Here is a 27,816-nt window from a genome sequence, read left to right as displayed (position 1 = left end):
GCCCAGTTATTGCTTAGTATTTTTCCTTTTGTTCTCTTTTGTCAGCTTCACTGCCCAGAGAGACAGCAAATATTTAACAGTTTTTCTAAAGCATCAGCTGAGTGAATAGTGGTACATTAAGAATGCCAATGGTAATGGCAGGCCATACTGGACAACTTGCCTTGCCTAATAACCTACTATATCACTGTGTCTGAAAAATAAAGCATATCATACTACTTTATGTAGTGCAACATGCATAGATAACAATAAACATTATGTATGTAAATTAACCAGGACCAGGTTTAGGTGGAAAGATGACCAGTTTTTGTTAGAATTAACTGGAGATGGCACTAATTCATCCAGGAGAAGATATTTAGGAGGCAGTTAGATATCTGAGTCTCAATTTCACCCTTGATAAATATGCCCCTAAATCTCAAAAAATTTGTTTCCTTATAAACAAGGAAGAACACAATACTATCCAGGATTTTAGAGAGGGACAGGATGGTCCAAGCATGGCCTTTTAAAGAATAGGCTTAACACAGGTCTGTTTGAATGAAGATAATAAAATTCCAGAATATAGTGTAGAGTTGAACATATACATAAGGAATAAACTTAGTTGCACAGTGTAGCACAGTAGAAAAAAGGCAAAGGGTCAAAAGAACAAGTTTTGAGTGGGGATAAGTAGAGAAATTGTGAGACAGACAGTCAAAGAAACATCATTATGACTTGATAGAAAAAGAACAAATGACTCCATTGATGGAACACCTGAGGTGTGTATTTGGCCTTGATTTTCTTTCTGTTATTATAAATAAAACTTAAGAAATAAGTTACAAAAAATAGAAAAAATTATTTCTTTATAGCCTGCGTTTCTTCAAACAAAATTGTGGGAAACCATTTTATAGGCAGCCAGAATTATATTTTGCTTCTCATCACATATTCCAATAGCATAAATACATATGGAAGCTATAAAATCTGTAGTTTTAAGTAAATTTGCATTGTAATTTATACCAGACAAAGACCCAGAAGTAATTGTATAATTTCATTGGTAATAGGCTGCGACCAAAATGTTTCCTTAAAAAGATACCTGAAAATCCATGCAATCAGTATTATTTAAAAAAAAAAAAAAAAGCCTTTTGCCATAGTACACTGTAAAAGCAATAAAGTTTTCTCTAGGCATTTGCAACTAGGCATCTTAATGGGGAAATTCATATTTACATCCAATTTAGCGCATTGTAGATATTGCTAGTCTGATACAATCTGCAAATTGTTCTGATGTTTCTGTTATTTGCGGTTGTTTGTCCTCCTATTCTACCACTCAATTCTGCTGGAGCATTATATTAATTTTAAAATGTACCATTCAGATCACTGTTTGGCTGCTATAGAAAAAAATCCAAGTATAAGAGTAGGGATGTAGCGAACGTCGGAAAAAAAGTTTGCGAACATATTCGCGAACTTGCGCAAAAACGCGAGCGGTTCGCGAACGGTTCGCGAACCCCATAGACTTCAATGGGAAGGCGAACTTTAACATCTAAAAAAAAAATTTCTGGCCAGAAAAATGATTTTAAAGTTGTTTAAAGGGTGCAACGACCTGGACAGTGGCATGCCAGAGGGGGATCAAGGGCAAAAATGTATCTGAAAAATCTGCCTGTGTGTGCTTGGAAGAGATAGTGTAGGGGGAGAGCTGTTAGTGATTTCAGGGACAGATGATAGTAAGTTTGCTGGCTAGTAATCTGCTTGATACTGCTCTGTATTGGAGGGACAGAAGTCTGCAGGGATTTGAGGGACATTTTAGCTTAGGTAGCTTTGCTGGCTAGTAATCTACTGTTCTCTTTAAACAACTGCCATACGTTGACCTTGTAGGCATTGTTTGCCCAGTTTTTTTGGACGCAGCCACTGAAGCACAGTTGCCAGAAAAAATATGCCATATAAATGCTGAAAATAGTCATTTTTCGCCATACGTTGACCTTGTAGACATTGTTTGCCCAGTTTTTTTGGTTGCAGCCACTGAAGCACAGTTGCCAGAAAAAATATGCCATATAAATGCTGAAAATAGTCATTTTTCGCCATACGTTGACCTTGTAGACATTGTTTGCCCAGTTTTTTTGGTTGCAGCCACTGAAGCACAGTTGCCAGAAAAAATATGCCATATAAATGCTGAAAATAGTCATTTTTTGCCATATACGTTGAGTCAACGTATGGCAAAAAATGACTATTTTCAGCATTTATATGGCATATTTTTTCTGGCCTCTGTGCTTCAGTGGCTGCGGCCAAAAAAACTGGGCAAACAATGCCTACAAGGTCAACGTATACACTACTACAGCGGTGGATACGGATTACGTAAAATATATTATGGCTGCTTGAAAAAAGTCACTCCGGTGTTTTTTCTGGAGACGGTAATATTATGGATATTTAGACAGAATGTGAACAAGGTCACACAGCTAGATGGCGGGTTGAAGAAAACACTGTGCAAATAATGCCTACAAGGTCAACGTATACACTACTACAGCGGTGGATACGGATTACGTAAAATATATGAATGCTGCTTGAAAAAAGTCACTCCGGTGTTTTTTCTGGAGACGGTAATATTATGGATATTTAGACAGAATGTGAACAAGGTCACACAGCTAGATGGCGGGTTGAAGAAAACAGTGTGCAAATAATGCCTACAGGGCAAATAATGCCTAAAAGGTCAACTTATACACTACTACAGCGGTAGTAAAATAAAAAAAGTAAAATAAAAAAAAAATGAATATTAAAAAAAAAAATTAAAGTTGGTGCTGCTGAACTACTAGGAGCAGCAGATTAGCACACCAGTCCCACTCCCCAACACTGCTAGACTAATAGCACTGGGCTCTTATAGTAGTAGTAGTAGTAGTAGTAGTAAAACAACAAAAAAATAAATAAAAGCAGTCCTTACAAGGACTACTGTTATTGCAGCAGTCAGCAGATGAGATCAGAAGCAGGACAGCTGCCCACTGCAGCTACATACAGAGCACTGCAGTAGAAGGTAGATTACTAGCCAGCAAAGCTACCTAAGCTAAAATGTCCCTCAAACCCCTGCAGACTTCTGTCCCTCCAATAACAGAGCAGTATCAAAACGATTACTAGCCAGCAAACTTTCAACTGTCCCTGAAATCACTAACAGGCAGCAGCTCTCTCCCTACACTATCTCTTCAGCACACACAGGCAGAGTGAAAAAACGCTGCAGGGCTTCGGTTTTTATAGGGAAGGGGAGTGGTCCAGGGGAGAGCTTCCTGATTGGCTGCCATGTACCTGCTGGTCTGGGGTGAGAAGGCAAAAAAAAGCGCCAACAATGGCGAACCCAAAATGGCGAACGTCGCGCGACGTTCGCGAACTTCCGGCGAGCGCGAACACCCGATGTTCGCGCGAACAAGTTCGCCGGCGAACAGTTCGCGACATCTCTATATAAGAGCTGCAGAACAAAACATAAAAGAAACCAACAATAAAAATAAAAAAAGTTGTATTCAACTGAGAATTATTGTAAAATATCTAAAGATTCATTTTACAGTGGGGTTCGTTTTAAGGTAAGTTAATTTTAAAATGAGCATTGCCCTTCAAAAATATATGCAGAGTATAATTTGCATGTATACAAACATAGTTTGAATATGCCTCAAAACACTTCTATTTATTATCACAGTGAGAAATAAATTAACCTTACATTGAAAAATATCAAGATAAAAACACCATTATGAAAAGCATATAGAGCATTAAAAAGTTCACATTCTAGCAGGAACGTAATAGCTTCCATCATCACTAGGATTTAATGAAGTTGTTATAACTTGTTCATTGTTGAGTGCATTCATTTAAATGAACATGTAAATCACATCGAGCAACTGCCATACAATCATCAGCTCAGCAATTCCAGTGTAAACCATAAATCAAACACAAATATGGAAAATTATTTTAGCTTCAGAAATGTGATCCAATAGATCAATGGATGCAATTGAAAGATCCTATTGAAAGCTAAAAAAATAAATTCAAGATAAAATAAGATTAAACCCTTAAAAAAAAGTTCTGTATTGAGACTTAAACTGCTAAGGGGCCTAGTTATCAAAAATAGCAATAGCAGAACTAGTCAATTGTACTCAAATTTATGAACTAAAATGGGTCAATCAACATCTTGTTGTAGTGGCAACAAATAGTGAAGAGTGAAAAACAAGAAGTCTCAAACACTTAGGTAATATTTAATTTTTTTTAAAAATCTTATATGATTTTTTAAATAGATTCCACAAAATTGGCGTAAAAAAATATTTAATTAATTGTAAAAGACTTGATTGTGATTTTTGCATGTTATGTTGTACAATGTGTATGCTCCCCCCTTTTATTGGCTTCTAGGTTCATCATAAATTGGTGGAACCTAAATGGTAAATTTGTGAGATGAACAGAAGCAAATACACTAAAATTGAAAAAAGGCAAATTTAGCAAAGTGACTTGCTATTTTTCTATTATTTATCTGTCGGTCTATCTATTGAAAAATGAAAAAGGCACTGTTTGACTCCCGACGAAGGTTCCTGTGGGGGGCTGAAACATTGAGCAAAATAAATCTTTGGAAGACTAATTCAGCAAATCCTGTGAGTACCGTTCTTGTACATTGTGTATAAATGCAAAGACCAAATGCAAACACCAATGTGTTTCAATCCTTTGGGAATCATCATCAGGGTGTTAAAACGGAAGTTACACTCCAATATAAAAATATAAACACGCCAACTAGAGTGTGCCAACCCACAATTTACAGCAAATTAATCTCAATTGTTGATTAGCACCAATGATCCACATATGTATGATTAAGGGGTTATTTATCATTGTTAATATTTTGTTTTTCTGCACTAAATCATGAAATTGGTTTAAAAAACACAAATTTCCAATATCTATTAAGCAAAGAAATTTGAAAAATGTACACGATTTTTTGAGCTTGCAAACTCACCAAAAACAGCATTTACCTGTGTTCTTTGATGCGATTGGTCTACTACACATACCCCAGTGTATGTTTTACATACACTGCACTGGTGGTGGTGGTTAACCGTTGACCAGGGTTGGTCCCTTAGCAACTGTAGAATATATACGGATCCGCACACACTCAATATTATGCAATTGGGGACTCTACCCCCCATCAGGATAAAGCTCCCCAACTGCATAATATTGAGTGTGTGTAGATTCATTATATTCTACAGTTGTACCTGTGTACACCAGGTGTGGCTAGATTACCAATTGGAGTAAGCAGCCACAGTCGACAAGGATAACAGCATCTCCTGAAAAATAGTTGATATATACTTAAATCAATATAGTGAATCTTATCGTTCTACATAGATTAACCTTGATAAAAATTCAACACTGTACATTGTTCTTTTGGCATCATTAATTCTGTCTACTATTGCATTTTAGTTTTTGTTTGTGGGGTGGGCAACTGGAGTGAAGAGAAAAACCTTTTATGTAATTACTTCAACAAACAAAGGCTAGAGTGTCAACAAATTTGCTCCTAATAAACACATTTTGAAAGATTCAAAAAAATCTAAATTTTGTTTTCAAAAAATTCTAATTTTTCAAACTCAGGTGAATGGGATTGAATCCGCAAACTCAAATCGAATTCAAATCAAATTGGAATCGACTTTGATTCAAGTTTTTTCTCTGAAAAAAACTTGATTTTCAGGAAGGCTGCAAACAACTCCAAATTGACCCCAGGACGTCCCCCATAGGCTAAAACAACAATTCGGCAGGTTTAAGGAAGCGAATAGTCGAATTCTAATTCTTATAGCGACCATACATAATCAAATTTTAACTATTCCCTAGTTGAATTTCACTAAAATAAACTCGAAAATCTAATTTGAAAATGCGAAATTCCAATTTTCACTTCGACCCTTGATAAATCTGCGAGTTGTTTTTTTCCTGAAAAAATTTAGTTTTCAAGGGTAGTTTTCAGTAAAAACTTGAATTTTCAGGATAAAAAAATATATTTTGGGTTTTTAAAAGAAACTCGAATTTTTCGAGATTTATTATACCCTGAAGCTTGAAATAGCTCCAAACAGAAAATACTCCAACACAAACTTTTTTAAGGTCATGTGGACTTCAATGGCGGGGGCATAGTCATTCTCAATTCCTCCCCAGAAATTTAAAAATGATATTATTTTTTTAAATTTGGCTGTGATGGAGGGGATACTGGGGGGCACATTTACTTAGCTCGAGTGAAGGATTAGAATGAAAAATACTTCGAATTTCGAAGTTTTTTTTTGGCTACTTCCACCATCGAATTGGCTACTTCGACTACGACTTCGAATCGAACGATGTCTCTTTAAAAAAAACTTTGACTACCTACTTCGCCACCTAAAACCTACCGAGCACCAACGTTAGCCTATGGGGACCTTCACTATAAGCTTTCTAAGCTTTTTTTGATCGAAGAAAAATCCTTTGATTGATGGATTAAAATCCTTCAAATCTATCGAACGATTTTTCCTTCGATCGAAGCATTTGCAGTAAATCCTTCCACTTCGATATTCGAAGTCAAAGGATTTTACTTCGATGGTCAAATATCGAGTGTTAATTAATCCTCGATATTCGACAAATAGTAAATGTGCCCCTTAGTGATGGAATTCACCAGTTATTGGTCACTGCATTTCCTCAAGTTCCCAAGGTTTATTACCTTCCGAAGATCAACAATGATCCCACTAAACTACCCGGTCGACCAATAGTGTCTAATGTTGGATCTATATGGCAACCACTAGCCATATATATTGACATGTATTTGAAACCTTGTTTATTAGATACTACAGAATTCCTTAACAGACTTGACAACATAAATATACCAACAGGGGATTTTTTATTGTGTTTACTTGATGTGTTTTCACATCAATACCACATGATGAAGTATATTCATATGTATCTAATGAACGGGACTCTTCCCAATCATATGATTAATTTTATCTGTCAGTTATTGGAAAGTGTATTGCTAAAAATGATTTCCAATTCAAGAAAGATTTTTATTTGCAGTTACAGGGCTGTGCTATGGGTGCCAACATGGCACCAGCTTATACAAATATATTTATGGATTTCTTTGAGCAGACTTTTATTTTCCCAAGCAATCAATTTTCACAACATATCCATGCATACATGTGAAATGTAGATGATACATTCTTTCTCTGGTCAGGTTCCACTGACAAATTGGATGCGTTCCTTAAATATCTGAATAGTGTACATTCTACTTTAAAATTTACTATTGAGGTTAATGCTACTGAAATACACTTCTTGGACACCATGGTTAATTACACTGACAGCAAATTTGTAAACACTGTATACACTAAGCCCACTGACCGTAATAACCTACTGAAACCCACATCGTATCATCCGCCTTAAGGGCTTACCAAAAAGCCAACTCCTACAAGTGAGACGCATCACATCTAAAATGATGATTTTTTTAAACTGAATCCAGTAAGATGATACAAAAATTTTTAGAGAAAGGTTATGAGAAACTTAACAATATAAGTAAACGGAGGGCACACCAAATTCCAATAAACATAGGCAAATATTAAATATGAGGTGCACAACAAACCATAAGTCGCCCCTACCGAGCGACCAAATATAACAAATACAGATAATTGGGTCTGCACACTCAAAAGGAATTTTCGACACAGGTGGTGAAATTTAAGATATGCTTTACTTAGTAAAAACAGACAATGACATCGTCATCACAGCGAACAAAAAAATATTTCACATTGTCATAATATACATACCACCCTTAAGTACAGAAAAGGCAGACAAGGGAATACAAGTAGCGGATACACCTGCCTAAATGAGAATGACCCCAACGTTTCGGCACAATAGCCTTTGTCAAGGGGATTCAGAATCCCCTTGACAAAGGCTATTGTGCCGAAACGTTGGGGTCATTCTCATTTAGGCAGGTGTATCCGCTACTTGTATTCCCTTGTCTGCCTTTTCTGTACTTAAGGGTGGTATGTATATTATGACAATGTGAAATGTTTTTTTGTTCGCTGTGATGACGATGTCATTGTCTGTTTTTACTAAGTATAGCATATCTTAAATTTCACCACCTGTGTCGAAAATTCCTTTTGAGTGTTATGAGAAACTTAGCCTGGAGTTATATAGAGAGGAGGTAAGAAGTATGCCTAGGAAAGAATTGCTCTCCTGGTTACCCCCAGGAAGGTACAAAGAATACTGTTTATATCTGCTTATGACAGTGATTCAAAAGTATGTCTTAACACAATTTTTAAATATTGGGGCATTTTGAGCAATGATGCTAAATATGGTCACTTGTTCCAACAACCTCCACTTTTTTCATATAGACGGGGGAGAAATATAGGTGATCTTATCAAATCAAGGACTGATGGACAGCAGCGTGGGTTTGTACCCTCTAATGTAAATTCTAATGGCACTTTCCCATGCAGGAATTGTGGGCATTGTAGTAGCATTATATTGGACAACAAATACGTTCAAATGAAAACGAGCGGTAGGCAGAAAAGGGACCGGACTATGGGTAAGAGTAAGTACGTGCCTGACGCCCCTCCACCTTTGCTCCCTAGGCAAGTGCCTACTCTGCCTACCCCTAGTTCCGGCCCTGATTGGGTGGCACAGCTCCGATGGCAGATCCTAGAAAAAGTTAGAGCCAGGCTAGGTCAGGATATAAAATATCTGTTGCTCCAGAGAGAATGCTACTGGATTTGGCTACTCCAATCCAGGAGCCCTAAGGGCCTTAACGAGGAATACAATTTGTCCTGTTTTTTATGAAGTCCTATTACAGTATATCAGCTATTACTTAGCTTTGTGTTTTTTCCCTGTTTATCTACAGATAATAAAAAAGCCCCAATGATATTATACCACAGGGACAGGTAATATACTTTACTCTGAAACAAAAGGGTTAGTTAGTATGCAAGTATTACTTTGTAACTTGTCACTTGTTGAGATAACAGGCTGCACCTGGTTATTCTGTATCAATTTTTGTTTTCTTTCTAGGACTTTTTATCCTATACACATGGGTTTCAACTGTATTTTATTTAACTTTTTTGGACATTTTATTAGGATTTTCTTTGAGGACCACCTTGGCAATTCCACTATATACCATGTGACTTTTTTGCTTTTTTTATTGGATTCTTTCTATTGGACTGTACCTTGGACATTTATGTGGATGGGTTCTTACCAATTTCTTATGCAAATTATTTTAGTTGGTCACCGTATTTATTGTCTTCACAATTGTTGTTTGGTATGCTTGATAAAAGGTCTTGCCCCGAAACGTTGCACATTCGCCCTAATAAACAGCAAGGGTTAACCCTGCAGTTCTTTTGCCTTGAGTTCCAATGTTTCCTACTGTCTATGGTATTATTGGGGGTGGCCATACCCTCCTACATTGTGCACCAGGCTAATCAGCCGAGGAAGGTTAAGGGTGTGCACTTCTTCACCTACTTCCAGTTCAGATATCTTTTAGTTAACATACAGTATAAGATGTTAATATTTTAATCACATCAATATCATTTTGAAGGTTTGTCTTGATAGCTTTAGAATGTGACCAATAACCCAGAACACAATATATATAGACGTGTGAGGTTGAACATTATAGTGTTATTGGCAGCAAAATACGAATTGGAGTTTATGTCAGGCCCTTTTAGTCAACTTGCAGTCTGCCATTTCAAACACTGGATGGTTGCTAGGGTTCAAAAGAAATAAAGTTATGTAGTACTAGTCAAGTGTTATGCACACACTTATTTAAAAGTGTGTGTATAACATAAATGAATAAGGGTTTTACAAATGAGCTGTTTTATGCAAGATATTTTTATAGAGACCTACATTGTTCAGGGGTATAGGTTTTCCTTAACACATGCATAGTAACATAGTAACATAGTAAGTAAGGTTGAAAAAAGACACACGTCCATCAAGTTCAACCTTTTTTATATATATATATATATATATATATATATATATATATATATATGCCTAACTGCCAGTTGATCCAGAGGAAGGCAAAAAACCCATCTGAAGCCTCACCAATTTGCTTTAGAGGGGGAAAAAAATCTTTCCTGACTCCAAAATGGCAATCGGACTAGTCCCTGGATCAACTTGTACTATGAGCTATCTCCCATAACTCTGTATTCCCTCACTTGCTAAAAAGCCATCCAACCCCTTCTTAAAGCTATCTAACGTATCAGCCTGTACAACTGATTCATGGAGAGAATTCCACATCTTCACAGCTCTCACTGTAAAAAACCCCTTCCGAATAGTTAGGCAGAACCTCTTTTCTTCTAATCGGAATGGGTGACCTTGTGTCAGCTAGAAAGACCTACTGGTAAATAAAGCATTAGAGAGATTATTATATGATCCCCTTATATATTTATACATAGTTATCATATCACCCCTTAAAGGACCAGTAACATCAAAAAAAAATTTTACAAAAATTTGTTACAATACAACGAAAAAAACCCATCAAGACCAATTAAAATTTTAAAGTAGCAAATCCTTTATTAAGATATAACTTACAGAAACTCCACTTCCTGTCTTCTACAGAAACGGCGAAAGGGCGACCATCCATGCTGCTGTGCTTGATTGCTCTTCTCTGGCTCTTCACTGACAACGTGTCGATCTCCTTCAGCTCTTCAGAAGGCCGCAGCGGTGTTATTATGCCTGTCCCCACTGTAACATAGCAGACTGCCAGCATACAAGGGTAACCCAGAACCACCTGCCCCTGCATTATTTTAACCCTCCTGGCACCGAGAATATTCCTTCTGCCTGCTGCTGTGGGCTGTTGGGCGCAATCAATGTATGGATCAGTAAAGGGAGCCTGCCTTCGGAAGGTGAACCAGCTGGCCGGCGTGTTTGCGAACGGCAGGGCCCTGCCCAATGTTGTCCGGCTCTCCGAACATCCCCAAGGCGAACTGCTGCCTTCACGATGGCTCCAATCACCTAGCAGCGCCAAGACTCCCGCCGCTCGTTTCCCGATTCCTCCAGAGCGGAGGTTATACAATCCTCAGCCTTTTGCCACGCTCGGGCTTCCTTATTATGTGCAAGGCTCTCCTTTTGGTGCTGGAATCACTCCGGTTTTGTTACTGATGTAACCGCTCTGGAGGAATTCCGGAAACGAGAGGCGGGAGCTGCGGAGTCTCGGCACAGGGAACCAGGCTGCTAGGTGATTGCCATCGCAAAGGCAGCAGTTGGCCTTGGGGATGTGCGGAGAGAGCCGGACAGCATTGGGCAGGGGCCTGCTATTCACAAACATGCCGGCCAGCTGGTTCACCTTCCGAAGGCAGGCTCCCTTTACTGATCCATACATTGATTGCGCATCTCCCCAGCAGCCCACAGCAGCAGGCAGAAGGAATATTCTCAGTGCCAGGAGGGTTAAAATAATGCAGGGGCAGGTGGTTCTGGGTTACCCTTGTATGCTGGCAGTCTGCTATGTTACAGTGGAGACAGGCATAATAACACCGCTGCGGCCTTCTGAAGAGCTGGAGGAGATCGACACGCTGTCATTGAAGAGCCAGAGAAGAGCAATCAAGCACAGCAGCATGGATGGTCGCCCTTTCGCCGTTTCTGTAGAAGACAGGAAGTGGAGTTTCTGTAAGCTATATCTTAATAAAGGATTTGCTACTTTAAATTTTAATTGGTCTTGGGTTTTTTTCGTTGTATTGTAACAAATTTTTGTAAACATTTTTTTGATGTTACTGGTCCTGTAAGCGCCTCTTCTCCAGTGTGAACATCCCCAATTTGGCCAGTCTTTCCTCATAGCTAAGATTTTCCATACCTTTTACCAGCTTAGTTAACCTTCTCTGTACCCTCTCTAATACAATAATGTCCTGTTTGAATGATGGAGACCAAAACTTGCACTTTTGATATACTGGGCAGTTTCAAAAAGGAAAACACACAATCAATGCTGCCAATACTATATCACAAATAAAATAAACTAAAGGTTGTATGCAATATGTTGACTGTGCTAATACTCATACACTATAGCCCCACATCGTTTCATCTTGATATGATCATCAGACTGCTATCAGAATAGCTGGTAGCCACAATATATATACTGTTACATCAAAGTTAGTACTGTACTATATTAGAACTGAAATATTTGTTTGTGCCATTTTCCAGCAGTGAGTATAAACTAAGAGGGTACAACTCATTATTCATTTGTAGAGATTGGCAGCTCTTGAGTTACAAGATTTGAAGAAACCTTATAGTTCAAGAAAAATTGAATTAACTGCACTGCAACAAATATGGCGACTGCCAGTGACAAATATGGAGCTTGACATGAAAACATCACCATTACTGTGTGTGCATCAGGTGTTACTATATCATATGTTGTACACATTGATTTTCAATTAGAATCTACTCTACTGCAGTGATGATCGGAATCCATAGTAAAAGAAAGTTTAACTATATAAAATGTTTTTTGTTTTGCTTTTTTTAAACAGCTGAAAAAGAAAAGTGTATTTATGGACCCATCTTTTTTGCAGACATCAGAAACAGATTGTTAAATAGATTCCTAAATCAGTAACTAAGTTCCCCTAACTCTCCCAACATAAACTGCTTTTATAGGGGTATCAATCATGTTCCCTTCTTGAGTCTCCTGATACAAATTCTCACAAAATTCGCAAAAATCTCCTTTGATATTGATTAACTCAGTGAGTCTGCACAGTATACATTTCTGTATAAGTCTATATTTATGAGCAGGGGGCTTTAATTTCAAGTGTATTACTTGACATCAAACCCAATGAATCCAAACCCTAGCAGTGGGCAGTACATACTGTACCTGGAGGAGGGGGGGGCAAAACACTCCAATAGAAGACAAGGCAGAGATTAGTAGTCTCTAAGACTTTATTCAATTCAGACATAATTTGTGAAAACATAACGTTCTTCCAATTTTGTATAATTTAAAAGAAAACACTAAAGTGTAGTGAATGCTATATTGCTACATGGCAGCACAATGTTTAGCATTTTGCAGTGCTGGCATACAAGGTTTGATTCCACTGATATCATCTGAAAGAAGTTTGTATGGTCTTCCCTTGCCTGCACAGATCTTCTTCAGTTAATTCAGTTTCCTGCAACACACCAAAAACACACAAAAGAGTTAATAACTTCATGATTAAGTTGACCATAATGTGTGTAAATGTGATAGGGACCATAGACTGTAGACTCGGGACTCGGACTAGGGCAGGGACTGAAACTTAGCTATAGAGTATAGTGATGGGCGAATTTATTCACCAGGCGTGAAATTGCGGGGAATTCCTGTGATTTGCCACAGGCGAATAAATTTGCAAAACTGCAGTTAAAATTAGCCATCGAATTTGCGCCGGCGTAAAAAAATGGCCGTTTTGCGCATTTCACTGGAAATTTGAGAATTTTTCGGAGAAGCAAAATTACTCAAATTCCCCCATCACTAATAGAGTATTAATACATTTCATTTCTAAATTATACTGTTTAATATAACTGTTTCTCAAATAGTGTTTACTGTTCTGTTAGTGCAGTTGTTTACATATTTAATGGTGTATTTGTGAGTTACTCAATCAAGAATGCTGTGAGTCACTGACAGATATTACTTTTTCTCACTGGCATGAGTCAGCAATTTGCAGTGCACTACTGACAAAATGCATGTTGTTGGATTGCTAATTGCCAGAAAATTGCTAGGTTGAGGAGGCACAATAAATATATCTGGAAGGGTATACAAATGAATTTAAAATTTGTTAATCCTTGCTGTGGAAGTAACTCTCCCCAATGTTTTTTTTTTAATTTGTGCCCAAGTGCAGAGGACCCCAGTCCCTTTCTCAACAGCATCTCCCTAATTTAACTGATTACAGTGTCCTCTACATTGGAGCAAAATCAAAACCAGTGTTTGGTTTACTTCACCCTGGACTAAATGTAAAATGCTGGTTTCCTTTTCAATGATGTTTATTGAAAAATTTCACTGATTACATATTTGCATGTTTCATTTTTAATATCACGTATTACAATTGTGCATTACATTTCTCACAAGTCGCTGGGGCTATTGAAATACAAGAACAGAAAAGTGGGGCAAACAAAAGACAGGGAAAGAGGGGGGCAGAAACAGGCTGCCAAGATGCTGCATCCAATATATATGTTAAAAAATGTAAGGATCAACCGAATCCTAGACCTTTCAATAAGTGGAATGATCCAGTCCACAGTTAATACTGATACATCCATTGATGAGTTGATAGTGAATCCATGGGTCACAAACTTTCTTAATTGTTTTTGCTCATCAAGAAGCATACTAATAAGTTTTTCCATAATTAAAACTTTTATTCTTGCCTTAACCTCTGGGAAAGATAAGTGAGGGGTAAGCCAAGCCTTTGCAATAATTGCTTAGTGAATACCGTATATACTCGAGTATAAGCACCTAAAATGTGCTGGAAAAGTTTACCTTGGCTTATACTTGAGTCAGCAAGATTCAGGGGACGCAAAACAAAAAAAAGCGTGACTGGTGGCATTATATTAAAAACTGTTGAGAAACAGGGGGTTGGGGGAAGGGGCTGGACAGACCAGTCTTCTTAGGCCGAGGCGATTGGGCCAGTACACCCCCATTTATTTTTAATGGTTTGGCCCGAGTGCAGGCTGCTCTGTGCACACAATTATTTGCAACACTGTGTCGGCGTGAGCGACGCATGATGCTACTGCGCTACAGTGAAATTTTGCCGGTTCAAAGCCTCAGAATAAACGGCAAGCAGTGGTCCCAGGGAGGTAGGTTTTTCTAGTAGAACCTGCCTTGTGAATTCCAGTTCTTTTTCCTTAATCCCCTTTGTACCTCGGATGTGTCTTCAATGTGTTTGTTTGGAGCGGAATTCTAAGGCTATAGACCCGGGCCTAACATCACCCCCACCTGGCGTCACACTAACTTCTACGGGCCTAGCCATACATACTGTATAGGGAACAAAACTTTAGTGCTTTTGTTCAGGATGTTGTTACCCCTCTGAGAATGTTGTGTGTTTTGTTTTTCTACTGAACTGTAATCCTATATATGTGTATCTATCCGATCCCCTTGCTGCATCACATGATGCTGTGTGTTGTTTGGGGGTGGGAGCATTGTAGCTGCTCTGCGCTTTATTGCTGTTGGTTGAAGTGTGCGCCCAGTCTTACGAATTAGGGGTCCGGGTTTATAGGCGAGGGGGGCACACGCGGCAGCTCCAGAAAACCTGCTTTTTTAAAATCTACTTCAGCTCAGTACAGTGGCATCGGCAACAGATGTGTCCCAGCACTTCTAGAAAGGCAACATTCTGAGGTTTAAATATTATGGGGTAGAGTGCGCTAGTAATTGCAGATAAAATATTTCCAGGGACCTGTGTGGGGAGACAATATATAGAGTAGTACGCCCAAAAGAAAAACCTTTACAGACTTTCTATGGAACTACTCACATATTTGAAGTACAAATACGTGTATATCGTCTTCGATGTAGTCCTGCAATACAGAGGCTTCAAATGGTGTTATATCGTCGGAACCGCAGGTGTCACCCTGCGATATATTTTTTCCACTTACCAGATCGTAGTGAAACGAAAGCTTATAGTCTAGCGTGTATTCCTCAGGGTGCGCTCCCTTGTCGGCGGACAGGGAACGGTATCGTCCACTTGGAGCAGCTGCTAGACCTGATGATTACAGCTCGCCTCGTGTGCTGGCGTTCGTGCCGATCTCGGATTTCTCTGCCTTGCTAACACAACGGTCCAGTTTGTTAAGGAAAAACTTTTCAGCAATAATTTAAGGATCAGTTTCAAATAGATTTTATTTAGTTAGTTCAAGCCCAACTAACTAAATAAAATCTATTTGAAACTGATCCTTAAATTATTGCTGAAAAGTTTTTCCTTAACAAACTGGACCGTTGTGTTAGCAAGGCAGAGAAATCCGAGATCGGCACGAACGCCAGCACACGAGGCGAGCTGTAATCATCAGGTCTAGCAGCTGCTCCAAGTGGACGATACCGTTCCCTGTCCGCCGACAAGGGAGCGCACCCTGAGGAATACACGCTAGACTATAAGCTTTCGTTTCACTACGATCTGGTACCGTATATACTCGAGTATAAGCCGAGTTTTTCAGCATCCAAAATGTGCTGAAAAAGTCTACCTCGGCTTATACTCGGGTCAGCGGGCAGTAGCCGAGATTGCAGTCACTTTTAATCATTCCTATACCAACAGTTCACTTGGGGAGAGACTGCAATATCCCACAATGCCCTCTGTTGGTTTTATGAAAGAATAACAGTGCGCCCTCTGTTGGTTATATCAAAGAATAACAGTGACTGCAATATCACACAGCGCCATCTGTTGGTTGTATCAAAGAATAACAGTGACTGCAATATCACACAGCGCCATCTGTTGGTTATATCAAAGAATAACAGTAACTGCAATATCACACAGCGCCATCTGTTGGTTGTATCAAAGAATAACAGTGACTGCAATATCACACAGCACCATCTGTTGGTTATATCAAAGAATAACAGTGACTGCAATATCACACAGCGCCATCTGTTGGTTGTATCAAAGAATAACAGTGACTGCAATATCACACAGCGCCATCTGTTGGTTGTATCAAAGAATATCAGTGACTGCAATATCACACAGCGCCATCTGTTGGTTATATCAAAGAATAACAGTGACTGCAATATCACACAGCGCCATCTGTTGGTTATATCAAAGAATAACAGTAACTGCAATATCACACAGCACCATCTGTTGGTTGTATCAAAGAATAACAGCGACTGCAATATCACACAGCGCCATCTGTTGGTTATATCAAAGAATAACAGTAACTGCAATATCACACAGCGCCATCTGTTGGTTGAATAAAGGATTAACAGTGATGGCAATATCACACAGCGCCATCTGTTGGTTATACGAAAGATCAGTGATGGTTTTATGACACACAGCACTCTCTGCACAATTCTCTGTCACCATCAACTTTGCAAAGAAGTCCGGTCGATCGCTGGGGGAGTCTCTTTGGCGGAAGGTGCGCTGCTGGGAGACAGGGCTGTAGTTGTGTCTAGGCTTATACTAGAGTCAATAAGTTTTCCCAGTTTTCGTAGGTAAAATTAGGTACCTCGGCTTATACTCGGATCGGCTTATACTCGAGTATATACGGTAAGTGGAAAAAATATATCGCAGGGTGACACCTGCGGTTCCGACGATATAACACCATTTGAAGCCTCTGTATTGCAGGACTACATCGAAGACGATATACACGCATTTGTACTTCAAATATGTGAGTAGTTCCATAGAAAGTCTGTAAAGGTTTTTCTTTTGGGCGTACTACTCTATATATTGTCTCCCCACACAGGTCCCTGGAAATATTTTATCTGCAATTACTAGCACACTCTACCCCATAATATTTAAATCTGAACACAGTGGACAGGTGGATCCACAAAAATCAGCGGTGCAGCTTTAGCATATTTTAGTGTTCGCGCAAACCTCGACCCCACACAGTATAAAAACATTCTGAGGTGTTTTCCTCTGCTAATGTATAATTGTCTTATTTGTCATGAAGCTTATTCACTACTTATTTGTTTTTCTACTGAACTGTAATCCTATATATCTGTATCTATCTGATCCCCTTGCTGCATCACATGATGCTGTGTGTTGTTTGGGGGTGGGAGCATTGTAGTTGCTCTGCGCTTTATTGCTGTTGGTTGAAGTGTGCGCCCAGTCTTAGGAATTAGGGGTCCGGGTTTATAGGCGAGGGGGGCACACGCAGCAGCTCCGGAAAACCTGCTTTTTTAAAATCTACTTCAGCTCAGTACAGTGGCATCGGCAACAGATGTGTCCCAGCACTTCTAGAAAGGCAACATTCTGAGGTGTTTTCCTCTGTGTAAGGTACCTGTAGCTGCAGCTGGTGCGCGGGCACGGGGGTGCTCAGGGTCCTGAGTATTTCCGGCGTCTGTCGCACGCGCACGCGTCGCGATGGACACGGGCGCATTGACGCTGCGTCGTTACGTTTTGGCGCCAAACTTGTCCCTGTAAAAAGACGTCAGCAAGAGCAAACAGTGCTTGGTGATTTCCCTTGCTAGTACTTGTTACTTTGTTTTCTGATTATCTCTTGGATTTGCTTTTCTTGTTACCGACCTCGGCCTGACTTTGGACTTCGATTCTCTTCTGCCTGCCTACCGACCTTCTGCCTGATCATCGTTACGAATATCTTCTGCCTGCCTCTGACCTTGGCCTGTCCCTGACTACGTTTATTGCTGCCCGCCTACTGACCCTTTGCCTGTTCTACGACCACGCTTTCTGCAACTTGCGTTCCTTCCATCGTGTCAAGTCCAGCAAGCTGTACACTAACAGCAGTTCTAACTGCTCTTCCTACTTAAGTCTCCAAAAGAGCCTGACACTCTGATAATGTATAATTGTCTTATTTGTCATGAAGCTTATTCACTACTGGTCAGCCTTTATCTCCCCTCAGTTTTCTAATAGGGCAAGATAATATGCCATGTAATAGGCCATGTCCTAGAATGCATTTCTCACCCCTAGGCTTATACTCGAGTCAATAAATTTTCCCAGTTTTCTAAGGTAAATTTAGGTACCTCGGCTAATACTTGGGTCAGCTTATACTCGAGTATATACTGTATGTGCAACTAAGGCAAGTTGTAGTCTAGATATTGCATTAATAGTTTTGTTTAAGAGGGTCTCCTCTGGACGTTTGAGTACATTGACCTGTAAAACTGTGTAAATTAGTTGATAAACCGTAATCCAGTGATCGCCAACCAGTGGCTGGTGAGCAACATGTTGCTCTCCAAACCCTTGGATGTTGGCTTCAAAGCAGATGCTTATTTTTGAATTCCTGGCTTGGTGGCAAGTTTTGGTTGCATAAAAATCAGGCCAAACAGACCTGCCAGTCCACATAGGGGTTACCAAATAGCCAATCACATCCCTTATTTGAACCACCCTGGGAACCGTTTTCATGCTTATGTTGCTTCCCAACTCTTTTTACAATTAAAGGTGGCTCATGGGTAAATAAGGGGTATTTCCAGGGATCCATTTAGCTTTTGGCTTGGAACGAATTACCATCTAGTCAAAACCGTATATGAGGTTTACTGAGCTAGCATATTAATAGAATTATGCACAGTATTTGAAAATGTTTTATACTGGTTTCCCTTTTAACGGCAATTCCGATTTACCTGTTTATTAAAATACTTATTGTTAAACATGGGAAACAAAAAGTAAATATTTGTTTCTATAGTGACTTATTTTCCCAAATTAAATATTTAGTTCACAGGTTATATATTATGTATATTGTGTTTATTTTTTATTTATTATTCTCACTAGTAGATTCATATGGATTTTAACTAAAAAAACAGTGAATAGAGTGAAACAGCAGGCATAGTCAAGATATTTCTTTTCAGCTGTGCACATTAAATTGGCTAAGCCGAATTATTACTTCTACAGTTATTATGATGCATAATTCTTTATCTTACAAGCTTCTTTTTTACTTTAACAAAGACCAATGAATAAATTATAATTAAATACCTACGGAATGGGAACTATATTCTTTATTCATCCTTTACATTCATTGTCATTGCCAAGGAGAGAAAATGTTTTGAAAGAATTTGAATGTCAAATACTATACTATCAACTGACCCATTCAATCTGATATAGAAAAGAACATCCTTGAAGCATTTAGGATTCAGTTTTCACCAATGGGAGAAGTTAAATAAAAGCAGAAAAATGCAAGCTTTGTTTTCTTGTAATGACTCTGGTCCAATCTCTGTTAATGTGTAAATAATACAAAAAAGACTGTCAGATGCAAACAATAAAACAAAGCAGATAGTTCAGCAGGGATAGAGAGGCATGTTTCACTTGAAATCTTATAAGTGCTCTATAGTGATGAAAGGTCTAGCTAGCTCTAGTAGATCTTCCAGGCAAATGGAGCCACCCCCAAAGGATCGCTCCAGACTCCTGCACGAAGAGAGAATGAAGAGAAAGAGATTCTGAGAGGCAAAGTGAAATTTTCTTATTTCAATATAGTTACATAGTTAAATAGTTAAATTGGGTTGAAAAAAGCCAAATAGCCAAATGGTTAAGGCGCGTGCCTACGATACCGAAGGTCCTGAGATCGATTCCCGCCTGTGCCGGAAACTTCGTGCCAGGACTGGATGGACTGGATGGACTGGATGGACTGGATGGACTGGATGGACTGGATGGACTGGATGGACTGGATGGACTGGATGGACTGGATGGACTGGATGGACTGGATGGACTGGATGGACTGGATGGACTGGATGGAAAGCTGCCTATCAAGAGGTGGAGACAATTCACAATGCCTGCCTGTGCCAAAAGCTCAGATGGTGGACAGTTGGAGTGATGGAAGGGCAAGCTGTCTGCTCCTAGGTTGATTGCAAAGAGGGGGCTGGCGCTAACCTGCCTGTGATGGAAAGCAGCGCCCTTGCTAAAAAAAACTGGCTGTTGGCAGTGCACATTGTTTAAAAGGGTACTGCAACTTTTTCTTTCAAGGGGGTTACCTGTAAGATGACCCCCTGCTGTTCTTGGGGCATGCCTTGCATCAGGTCACAGTGGACCTTGGTCAATTGTTTCATAAAGTCAGGCTTCTGAAGATAGCTTCAAAAAAAACATTTGTGAAGCTGATTAGCAAAGGCAGCTTTCGGCGCTTTACTGAATCGTAAATACCAGTTACTCATTTATGGAGCCTGAAAAAAAAACAAAAGTCAAATACAACGCACAGGCTCGAACCCAGGCCATTTAGGGAAGAAACCAGGCAATTTGCTGCATGTGTCATAAAACACACGTGTGGGGAGGCTGTTTTTTGCTGATTCTAAAGAAGCAGTAACTCTCGAATGCAGCCTGAAGAAAATGACAAATCTCAAAGGTTGGGGAAAATATCCACACCAGTATTTGAACTCGGGTCTCCTCAGGGAAAGAACGAGCAATTTAGCCGCTGAGCCACCGAGATGGATCCTGTGTGGAACAAATCCAGATGACCATAGCAATCCAATATCCTAATGTAGCAGTCACTCTTGAATGCAGCCTGAAGAAAAGGACAACACTCAAAGGTTGGTGAAAGTATCCTCACCGGGAATTGAACACTGGTCTCATCGGGGAAACAACGTGCGAATTATCTGATGAGCCATTGAGACAGTTCCTGTGTAGAACAGTTCCAGATGACCATAACAACCCAATGTCCTAAAGTAGCAGTCACTCTTGAATGCAGCCTGAAGAAAATGACAACCCTCAAGGGTCACGGAAAGTATCCACACTGGGATTTGAACTCAGGTCTCCTCGGGGAAACAACATGCGATTTATCCAATGAGCCACTGAGACGGTTCATGTGTGGAGCAGTTCCAGATGACCTTAACAACCCAATGTACTAAAGTAGCTGTCACTTTTGGATGCAGCCTGAAGAAAATGTAAACCCTTAAAGTTCCAGGAAAGTATCCACACGGGGATTTGAACCCTGGACTCCTCGGGGAAAGAACCAGCACTTTACCAACTGTGCCACCAGGTAGGTTCTTGTAAAGATCAGTTACAGATGACCATAACAACCCAATGTACTCTTGGGCCTCTTCATTGACTGGCAGTACCGGCAGTCCATCATCCGCCTAGCAGAGTCAATACGAACCAAAGTTACCTTAAAAAAGGGGGCCTCCTCAATAGCCAAATGGTTAAGGCACGTGCCTACGATACCGAAGGTCGTGAGATCGATTCCCGCCTGTGCCGGAAACTTCGTGCCAGGACTGGATGGACTGGATGGACTGCTGCCTATCAAGAGGTGGAGACAATTCACAATGCCTGCCTGTGCCAAAAGCTCAGATGGTGGACAGTTGGAGTGATGGAAGGGCAAGCTGTCTGCTCCTAGGTTGAATGCAAAGAGGGGGCTGGCGCTAACCTGCCTGTGATGGAAAGCAGCGCCCTTGCTAAAAAAAACTGGCTGTTGGCAGTGCACATTGTTTAAAGGGTACTGCAACTTTTTCTTTCAAGGGGGTTTCCTGTAAGATGCCCCCCTGCTGTTCTTGGGGCATGCCTTGCATCAGGTCACAGTGGACCTTGGTCAATTGTTTAATAAAGACAGGCTTGTGAAGATAGCTTTAAAAAAAACATTTGTGAAGCTGATTAGCAAAGGCAGCTTTCGGCGCTTTACCGAATCGTAAATATCAGTTACTCATTTATGGAGCCTGAAAAAAAAATGTCAAATACAACGCACAGGCTCGAACCCAGGCCATTTAGGGAAGAAACCAGGCAATTTGCTGCATGTGTCATAAAACAGACGTGTGGGGAGGCTGTTTTTTGCTGATTCTAAAGAAGCAGTAACTCTCGAATGCAGCCTGAAGAAAATGACAAATCTCAAAGGTTGGGGAAAATATCCACACCAGGATTTGAACTCGGGTCTCCTCATGGAAAGAACGAGCAATTTAGCCGCTGAGCCACCGAGATGGATACTGTGTGGAACAGATCCAGATGACCATAGCAACCCAATATCCTAATGTAGCAGTCACTCTTGAATGCAGCCTGAAGAAAATGACAACACTCAAAGGTCGGTGAAAGTATCCTCACCGGGAATTGAACACAGGTCTCATCGGGGAAACAACGTGTGATTTATCTGATGAGCCATTGAGACGGTTCCTGTGTAGAACAGTTCCAGATGACCATAGCAACCCAATATCCTAATGTAGCAGTCACTCTTGAATGCAGCTTGAAGAAAATGACAACACTCAAGGGTCAGGGAAAGTATCCACACCGGGATTTGAACTCATGGCTCCTCGGGGAAACAACGTGCGATTTATCCGATGAGCCACTGAGACGGTTCCTTTGTGGAACAGTTCCAGATGACCTTAACAACCCAATGTACTACAGTAGCTGTCACTTTTGGATGCAGCCTGAAGAAAATGTAAACCCTTAAAGTTCCAGGAAAGTATCCACACAGGGATTTGAACCCTGGACTCCTCGGGGAAAGAACCAGCACTTTACCAACTGTGCCACCAGGTCGGTTCTTGTGAAGATCAGTTACAGATGACCATAACAACCCAATGTACTCTTGGGCCTCTTCATTGACTGGCAGTACCGGCATCCGCCTAGCAGAGTCAATACGAACATAAAACAGACGTGTGGGGAGGCTGTTTTTTGCTGATTCTAAAGAAGCAGTAACTCTCGAATGCAGCCTGAAGAAAATGACAAATCTCAAAGGTTGGGGAAAATATCCACACCAGCATTTGAACACGGGTCTCCTCAGGGAAATAACAAGCGATTTAGCCGTTGAGCTACCGAGATGGATACTGTGTGGCCAGATCCGGATGACCATAGCAACCCAATATCCTAATGTAGCAGTCACTCTTGAATGCAGCCTGAAGAAAATGAAAACACTCAAAGGTCGGTGAAAGTATCCTCACCGGGAATTGAACACAGGTCTCATCGGGGAAACAACGTGCGATTTATCTGATGAGCCATTGAGACGGTTCCTGTGTAGAACAGTTCCAGATGACCATAACAACCCAATGTCCTAAAGTAGCAGTCACTCTTGAATGCAGCCTGAAGAAAATGACAACCCTCAAGGGTCAGGGAAAGTATCCACACCGGGATTTGAACTCAGGTCTCCTCGGGGAAACAACATGCGATTTATCCGATGAGCCACTGAAACGGTTCCTGTGTGGAACAGTTCCAGATGACCTTAACAACCCAATGTACTAAAGTAGCTGTCAGTTTTGGATGCAGCTTGAAGAAAATGTAAACCCTTAAAGTTCCAGGAAAGTATCCACACGGGGATTTGAACCCTGGACTCCTCGGGGAAAGAACCAGCACTTTACCAACTGTGCCACCAGGTCGGTTCTTGTGAAGATCAGTTACAGATGACCATAACAACCCAATGTACTCTTGGGCCTCTTCATTGACTGGCAGTACCGGCATCCGCCTAGCAGAGTCAATACGAACATAAAACAGACGTGTGGGGAGGCTGTTTTTTGCTGATTCTAAAGAAGCAGTAACTCTCGAATGCAGCCTGAAGAAAATGACAAATCTCAAAGGTTGGGGAAAATATCCACACCAGGATTTGAACACGGGTCTCCTCAGGGAAATAACAAGCGATTTAGCCGTTGAGCTACCGAGATGGAAACTGTATGGACCAGATCCGGATGACCATAGCAACCCAATATCCTAATGTAGCAGTCACTCTTGAATGCAGCCTGAAGAAAATGACAACACTCAAAGGTCGGTGAAAGTATCCTCACCGGGAATTGAACACAGGTCTCATCGGGGAAACAACGTGCGATTTATCTGATGAGCCATTGAGACGGTTCCTGTGTAGAACAGTTCCAGATGACCATAACAACCCAATGTCCTAAAGTAGCAGTCACTCTTGAATGCAGCCTGAAGAAAATGACAACCCTCAAGGGTCAGGGAAAGTATCCACACCGGGATTTGAACTCAGGTCTCCTCGGGGAAACAACGTGCGATTTATCCGATGAGCCACTGAGACGGTTCCTGTGTGGAACAGTTCCAGATGACCTTAACAACCCAATGTACTAAAGTAGCTGTCAGTTTTGGATGCAGCCTGAAGAAAATGTAAACCCTTAAAGTTCCAGGAAAGTATCCACACGGGGATTTGAACCCTGGACTCCTCGGGGAAAGAACCAGCACTTTACCAACTGTGCCACCAGGTCGGTTCTTGTGAAGATCAGTTACAGATGACCATAACAACCCAATGTACTCTTGGGCCTCTTCATTGACTGGCAGTACCGGCAGTCCATCATCCGCCTAGCAGAGTCAATACGAACCAAAGTTACCTTAAAAAAGGGGGCCTCCTCAATAGCCAAATGGTTAAGGCACGTGCCTACGATACCGAAGGTCGTGAGATCGATTCCCGCCTGTGCCGGAAACTTCGTGCCAGGACTGGATGGACTGGATGGACCGGATGGACCGGATGGACTGGATGGACAGCTGCCTATCAAGAGGTGGAGACAATTCACAATGCCTGCCTGTGCCAAAAGCTCAGATGGTGGACAGTTGGAGTGATGGAAGGGCAAGCTGTCTGCTCCTAGGTTGATTGCAAAGAGGGGGCTGGCGCTAACCTGCACGTGATGGAAAGCAGCGCCCTTGCTAAAAAAAACTGGCTTTTGGCAGTGCACATTGTTTAAAAGGGTACTGCAAGTTTTTCTTTCAAGGGGGTTACCTGTAAGATGCCCCCCTGCCCTTCTTGGGGCATGCCTTGCATCAGGTCGCAGTGGACCTTGGTCAATTGTTTAACAAAGACAGGCTTCTGAAGATATCTTGAAAAATAACATTTTTGAAGCTGATTAGCAAAGGCAGCTTTTCGGCGCTTTACCGAATCGTAAATATCAGTTACTCATTTATGGAGCCTGAAAAAAAACAAAAGTCAAATACAACGCACAGGCTCGAACCCAGGCCATTTAGGGAAGAAACCAGGCAATTTGCTGCATGTGTCATAAAACAGACATGTGGGGAGGCTGTTTTTTGCTGATTCTAAAGAAGGAGTAACTCTTGAATGCAGCCTGAAGAAAATGACAAATCTCAAAAGGTTGGGGAAAATATCCACACCAGGATTTGAACTCGGGTCTCCTCAGGGAAAGAACAAGCGATTGAGCCGCTGAGCCACCGAGATGGATACTGTGTGGAACAGATCCGGATGACCATAGCAACCCAATATCCTAATGTAGCAGTCACTCTTGAATGCAGCCAGAAGAAAATGACAACACTCAAAGGTCGGTGAAAGTATCCTCACCGGGAATTGAACACAGGTCTCATCGGGGAAACAACGTGCGATTTATCTTATGAGCCATTGAGACGGTTCCTGTGTAGAACAGTTCCAGATGAACATAACAACCCAATGTCCTAAAGTAGCAGTCACTCTTGAATGCAACCTGAAGAAAATGACAACCCTCAAGGGTCAGGGAAAGTATCCACACCGGGATTTGAACTCAGGTCTCCTCGGGGAAACAACGTGCGATTTATCCGATGAGCCACTGAGACGGTTTATGTGTGGAGCAGTTCCAGATGACCTTAAAAACCCAATGTACTAAAGTAGCTGTCACTTTTGGATGCAGCCTGAAGAAAATGTAAACCCTTAAAGTTCCAGGAAAGTATCCACACGGGGATTTGAACCCTGGACTCCTCGGGGAAAGAACCAGCACTTTACCAACTGTGCCACCAGGTAGGTTCTTGTAAAGATCAGTTACAGATGACCATAACAACCCAATGTACTCTTGGGCCTCTTCATTGACTGGCAGTACCGGCAGTCCATCATCCGCCTAGAAGAGTCAATACGAACCAAAGTTACCTTAAAAAAGGGGGCCTCCTCAATAGCCAAATGGTTAAGGCGCGTGCCTACGATACCGAAGGTCATGAGATCGATTCCCGCCTGTGCCGGAAACTTCGTGCCAGGACTGGATGGACTGGATGGACTGGATGGACTGGATGGACTGGATGGACTGGATGGACTGGATGGACTGGATGGACTGGATGGACTGGATGGACTGGATGGACTGGATGGACTGGATGGGATGGACTGGATGGACTGGATGGACTGGATGGACTGGATGGACTGGATGGACTGGATGGACTGGATGGACTGGATGGACTGGATGGACTGGATGGACTGGATGGAAAGCTGCCTATCAAGAGGTGGAGACAATTCACAATGCCTGCCTGTGCCAAAAGCTCAGATGGTGGACAGTTGGAGTGATGGAAGGGCAAGCTGTCTGCTCCTAGGTTGATTGCAAAGAGGGGGCTGGCGCTAACCTGCCCGTGATGGAAAGCAGCGCCCTTGCTAAAAAAACTGGCTTTTGGCAGTGCACATTGTTTAAAAGGGTACTGCAAGTTTTTCTTTCAAGGGGGTTACCTGTAAGATGCCCCCCTGCCCTTCTTGGGGCATGCCTTGCATCAGGTCGCAGTGGACCTTGGTCAATTATTTAACAAAGACAGGCTTCTGAAGATATCTTGAAAAATAACATTTTTAAGCTGATTAGCAAAGGCAGCTTTTCGGCGCTTTACCGAATCGTAAATATCAGTTACTCATTTATGGAGCCTGAAAAAAAAACAAAAGTCAAATACAACGCACAGGCTCGAACCCAGGCCATTTAGGGAAGAAACCAGGCAATTTGCTGCATGTGTCATAAAACAGACGTGTGGGGAGGCTGTTTTTTGCTGATTCTAAAGAAGCAGTAACTCTTGAATGCAGCCTGAAGAAAATGACAAATCTCAAAAGGTTGGGGAAAATATCCACACCAGGATTTGAACTCGGGTCTCCTCAGGGAAAGAACAAGCGATTGAGCCGCTGAGCCACCGAGATGGATACTATGTGGAACAGATCCGGATGACCATAGCAACCCAATATCCTAATGTAGCAGTCACTCTTGAATGCAGCCAGAAGAAAATGACAACACTCAAAGGTCGGTGAAAGTATCCTCACCGGGAATTGAACACAGGTCTCATCGGGGAAACAACGTGCGATTTATCTGATGAGCCATTGAGACGGTTCCTGTGTAGAACAGTTCCAGATGACCATAACAACCCAATGTCCTAAAGTAGCAGTCACTCTTGAATGCAACCTGAAGAAAATGACAACCCTCAAGGGTCAGGGAAAGTATCCACACCGGGATTTGAACTCAGGTCTCCTCGGGGAAACAAAGTGCGATTTATCCGATGAGCCACTGAGACGGTTTATGTGTGGAGCAGTTCCAGATGACCTTAACAACCCAATGTACTAAAGTAGCTGTCACTTTTGGATGAAGCCTGAAGAAAATGTAAACCCTTAAAGTTCCAGGAAAGTATCCACACGGGGATTTGAACCCTGGACTCCTCGGGGAAAGAACCAGCACTTTACCAACTGTGCCACCAGGTAGGTTCTTGTAAAGATCAGTTACAGATGACCATAACAACCCAATGT

This window comes from Xenopus laevis, chromosome 1L (genome assembly GCF_017654675.1).
Source record: "Xenopus laevis strain J_2021 chromosome 1L, Xenopus_laevis_v10.1, whole genome shotgun sequence".
In the NCBI taxonomy this organism is placed as follows: domain Eukaryota; kingdom Metazoa; phylum Chordata; class Amphibia; order Anura; family Pipidae; genus Xenopus; species Xenopus laevis.
The sequence above is the reverse complement of the archived record's forward strand: the minus strand, read 5'-3'. Positions refer to the sequence as shown.